The sequence below is a fragment of the Gekko japonicus genome, unplaced genomic scaffold (assembly GCF_001447785.1).
Source record: "Gekko japonicus isolate JY-2015 unplaced genomic scaffold, Gekko_japonicus_V1.1 scaffold437, whole genome shotgun sequence".
NCBI classification, from domain to species: Eukaryota; Metazoa; Chordata; class Lepidosauria; order Squamata; family Gekkonidae; genus Gekko; species Gekko japonicus.
Window position 1 is genome coordinate 1,028,562 of NW_015160223.1, and position 5,620 is coordinate 1,034,181.

A 5,620-nucleotide genomic window follows, 5' to 3' on the forward strand; every position below is an offset into this window, starting at 1 on the left:
GGGAGTGTGAGGAAGCCCTACCACGCCCCTCCCTGGTCCCAGGCAGGCAGGGGTGGGGAGAGGCAGGGAGGAAGCAACTTACCCTCCCTCTTCTCCTGCCTCCTCCTGGCTGAATGAGGGCCAGAAGCGGGGCGGCCGGAAGCAGGGGGTGTGGCTTCATTGTGTGCCCCGCTCCCCGCACCTCACCCGGGGGAACGGCGATCCCCCGCGTTTCCCCCCGAATCGACCTTTGGCTGGGATTCCTGGAGAGCTGCTGCCACCACTACTGCGGTGGGGGCAGGAGAAGCAGATGAGCTACTGGGAGCAGCAGCAGCCCCACTGTTGCTGCTGTTGTGAGGGGGGGAGAAGCAGGCGGAAGGCTGGGAGAGTGATGGGGCAGAAAAAGAGAGTGATGAGGTGGGGAGCAGAAAGAGACAGGAAGAGTGATGGCTTGGGGAAGCAGAAAAACACAGAGAGTGATGAGGCAGAAAGAGAGAGGAAGTGAAATGCATGGAGGAGAGAGAGTAAGAATAGGGGAGGCAGGAGGGAGAAAGAGTATGAGAGAGATAAGGGGTGAGGGGAGGAAGCAAAGGTGGAGAGAATAGGATATCTGCCCCACAAGTTTCTTGTGGGTCCCCACTTGACCCTTACACACACACACACACACACACAGAGAGAGAGAGAGAGAGAGAGAGAGAGAGAGAGAGAGAGAGAGAGACTGGCACTGTAGGGTAGACCCATGACTCACTGGCAGAGCATCTATTTTTTCATGCACAAGATGCCAGGTTCAATCCCTTGCATCCTGTAAAAAAGCATCCAGTGGTAGGTGATATGAAACCTTGGAAAACCACTGTCAGAATAGTCAATACTGACATTAACAGACAAATGGTACGACTCCATATAAGGCAGCTGTGTGTTTATGTGTTCACATGTGTTTATGTGACCTGGGTGCTGTGCTCCTATGTTGCACTTACTGAAGTTTTGTCACACTTCCCACTGCTACTGTCCATCTTCTTTACAGCAAGAACCTGGAGAATTTTAGGATGGGCCATATTGAATTTTGCACCAGGACCATGTTGCATTTTATGACAGGTAATGCTACATTCAGCTTACCATAGAAGAAATATTCACATGGTATTTATAAGAGCCTTGTGGCTAGTGTCCTCTGTTCACATATCTGACCTATACCTGCCAGTTATTAAGCTCACACTGATCTGTTGTTTACGGCCAGAGTTCATTAGTTGCTGTAGATTTTTTCGGGTTGTGTGGCCGTGGTCTTGGCATTGGAAAACCTGACGTTTCACCAGTAGCTGTGACTGGCATCCTCAGAGGTATAACACAGAAAGATAGACTACTAGGGTTGCCACCCCCACCCACCCTCGGTTTGCCAGGGGTCCCCCATTTTGGGGGGAGTTCTACCTGCCGCTGGCCAGATGGCCAGCAGCAGAAGCCCCGCCCCCAACACCCACAGCCACCCATCTCTCTCCCTTTAAGTGTGTGGAACCCGTGTTTCCTTCCAAGCCCGATCTCCGCAAGCTTGCAGGGAAATGCCAGCTTCGTGCTCTTAAAAGGGAAATGCAGCTGCTCTTAAAGGGGAAACGCCAGCTCCTGCATTTAAAAGGGGAATGCCGGCTCCTTTAAGTGCAGGGAACTTCTGTTTCTGGAGATCTGGCGCACGGACGGGGGGGGGCAGCGGACGTCCCCAACGTGCCGTCATCATGTCGGGGATGCCCCGCCCCCTCCAGAAACGCCCCCAAAGTCCCCCGCTGGGGGTGGAAGATGGACTTGGCAACCCTATGGACTACTCTTGTATACCTCTGAGGATGCCAGTCACAGTTACTGGGGAAATATCAGGTTCTCCAGTGCCAAGACCACAGCCACATATCCCGGAAAATCTACAGCAACTAATCACACTGATCTGTTAATCATTTAATCTACAACCATATCAGCAAAATGTTTTCTAATTGCATGGTGCTTACAGCGAGCTCCTTCCTGCCCAAATATTTTATACCCCTTTTTCTTGGACAAGAGCCATCTGCAGATATTACATGCGGGATCATACCCCTGGCATGTGCATATAATTGTATTAGGCTTCTGCAATGAAGAAATGCTTAAGAATGATTTTGGATTAAATTAATTTCTTAACAAATTAAAACATACTTGAAATTAGCACATTCATAGTGGTATCACTAGAGCTGCCAGACCCCCAGTCTAGTCAGGGTCCCCCACTGCCAAGCCCCACTGCCCAGCTGCAGATCATCTGGCCAGTGGGGGGAACTTACCCCCCAAAAGAGGGAGATCCAGCTGACATGCAGCTACATCTTTACATCACAGCTCACATGACCCAGAACTGATGTTATCACATCAGGGATGTCAGGGTGATGCTCTGGTATTTGAGCAAAAACTTTGTGATAGAAGCCAAATTTCCATAGAGTCTTTGTCAAAATACCAGAGCATCACTCCGATGTCCCCAATGTGATGATGTCACTTCTGGGTCACATGGATATTGCTGCATATCAGCTGGGACTCCCTCCTGCTCCTGGTAAGTTCTCCCCATCCCCTCCAGTTGCCACAAGGGACCTGGCAACCCTAGGTATCACTAATAATGGGTCCCCAGGTCTGGCATTTTGCTTGGATATGACTAAGTGTTACTATTTAAGCTTTTTGTGAATTGCCCTCAATGGAGTAATTAGTCAGAAGGTAACCTTTTTCTAAGATCAAAGTGGAATCAGAAAATAGGAAGTAATTCACTGTTCAAGGAAATTTTTTTAAAGTTCTCTAACTACAGACGCTTGCAAAATTGCACCTATCCAGCAGAATAATATCTAATTTTACACAGTTACTAAAGATAAATGATTTTTCCTGATCAAATTATATCAGGATGAATAATTTTATACTATATAATTGGTGAGCTGGATAATTCAATAAGCCCATTTTCTACGGTTGACTTCCTTTTACAAGTCAAAATTCCATAATTAGGAAGGCAGCTTTGTCAAAACAGCTGCCAAATGGCAATAGCATCATAAAAAAGCATTAATCAGTAAATTAATTAAACATTCAGTGTATGTAAAACCTGCTGTATGATGAGAAAATGTGAATGGCCTAACAATAGGATTTGTAGCAGTGTATCCATTATAGACCATTCATATACAGGCAGTGGTCTTCAGTGGTACACAAAACATTTTAATACAATTATGTGGAATGGGGAGGTTCACCTAAGGAAGAAAAAAATGGGTTCTGTTGTTTTTTATTTATCTGTACTGGGTTGTTTTTTAAAAAATCTCTTTTAAGAAACTTCAGTAAGACACACTCCAGGGCAGTTCACAAAACCATTTTTGAGGTGTCAGAGTCATCATGGACACACTTCTCTTCTTCACTCATAAAGTTTTGTAAAAGCGCTCCTCTATGCCTGGAGTATTGGAAACTTCCATATACCGGAAATTAGGCTGTGCACGGTCTAGAATGTCTTTTCTATTGATTTTACTTGGTGCATAGAGTGGAACCAAATTTCAGGATGTGGCATCGTAATCTTATTTTATCATATGTAGGCAGCAGGGCTCTATCATCTAACAGTAAAAGAGGAATATTGTGATTTGTTTCTACCAGCTTTTGTGATAGTTTCTACCAGCTTTTAATGTGGTATCAATTAAGAATGAGCTAAAGAGTTAACTGGTAAGACATGCAGAAGTCAAACTGAGTTGACACACAGCTCCTTATGTGGGTGGCTGCTGTTAATATAGCCACATGGCTAAATCTATAGTTAAATATTTAACATTCAGCACTGTAAGCAGGGGGTGGGGGAGACCAGGAGTTAAAATTAGATAAACTGAATGCTGAGATTTGTGAACAGTCTACATGAAACCGAACTCAATCATCTTTGAAACTCTGAGGGGGATTTCAAATAACACTGATGCAGATCCATTTAGGGGTCAATAATATTTAGGAGCAGCCATGAAATTCCCATGGGTGAAACTACTGCATCATTTATTCCCAGTATGGTTATGTAGATGATATTGAGGAAAAGCTGATCTAGCATCACCACCTTGTCACCTTCTGAGGGAGATGGGTGGGGTGGGAATAGGACACCAATTAAAATCAGCATTGCTCCCTTAGAAGATCCATTTGACCTTTAGCTTCAATATCTGCTCTTGACTGCTGATACTTTATTGCATCCGCAGCAAAATTTTCCCTCATAAATGGAATCAAAATGGAATTGCAGTGCACTGTGTGCGTCAGAGAGATAGCGAGGTCACCAGTGTAATGCAGTGGATATTTGGGTTATACCTGTGTATGAGTCTGTGCCTCTCTGATACTCATCATACTTGCTTTAGACAAATCATAGTCTCTTATTATTTTCAGCTGTTTTAGCTGTTCTAGCCTGAGGACTCTTTCACAGACATTTCTAGACTGCTTAAATACTGTCCTTAAAGGCTTGTTTTTACTATTTATATTTCAGGGCTTTCATTATTTTGTTGTATAGCTGTTGTTTTTATGTGTAAGGTATAGTCTCTTATTATTTTCAGCTGTTTTAGCTGTTCTAGCCTGAGGACTCTTTCACAGACATTTCTAGACTGCTTAAATACTGTCCTTAAAGGCTTGTTTTTACTATTTATATTTCAGGGCTTTCATTATTTTGTTGTATAGCTGTTGTTTTTATGTGTAAGGCTTGTAAAAGTGGCACATACATTTTCTAAATAAATCCAGTTTCTGTTGCCATCTGTCAATAGCAGCGATCCACATTGAGAGCAAGTGTGATGTAGTGCTTAGGATGCTGGACTAGTGGAGGCTCAGGTTCAAATACCCATGTAGCCTTAGGGCAGACATTCGCTGTCACTCTAACCTGCCTAACAGAGGATGGGGGTGGGGGGAACCATGTAAACCACGCTGAAGTTAGGGTCAAATAAAAATGGAAAGAGAGTAGTCTTGTGGATTGAAGGAAAGCAAAGAGTGTAAAATTCTCTGCATATAAAATCCCCATGTATATGGCTAATAATAAAGCTTAAAAAAACAGACTTGTTTGAACTCTGGAAGCAAATCTGCAGTGGAGCACACAGGTTAAACTGCATTTTGCTTCACATTTTGTTAAGGTGAATGATTTATTCATAGATAGTTAGTGTATGAAGAGGCCATATATATATTTTTTCAGCGCAGGTCAAGATTGTGCAATGAGAACATGAATCCACTTTCAGCCTCTTAGCTTTGCTGACATATTTTTGATGACTGCAATATCAGAACAATAGGAAATTGGGAATGGATGAATTCTGAAAACCCAGCGCAGAGGAACAAGACAAACAAGGCTTATTAATGAGCAACTGTCATTGCAAATCTGTTTCAATGGCAACAATTTGCATCTGTAGACTTGCAGGCTCAGTATCATTTGAACACACTGAATCATTCATTGATTTTGCCTAGAATAGGAAGGTAACTAGGTGGTTCATCAGATTTATACATGCTCAAAAAGCGCAGAGAAACAAGACAAACAAGGCTTATTAATGAGCAACTGTCATTGCAAATCTGTTTCAATGGCAACAATTTGCATCTGTAGACTTGCAGGCTCAGTATCATTTGAACACACTGAATCATTCATTGATTTTGCCTAGAATAGGAAGGTAACTAGGTGGTTCATCAGATTTATACATGC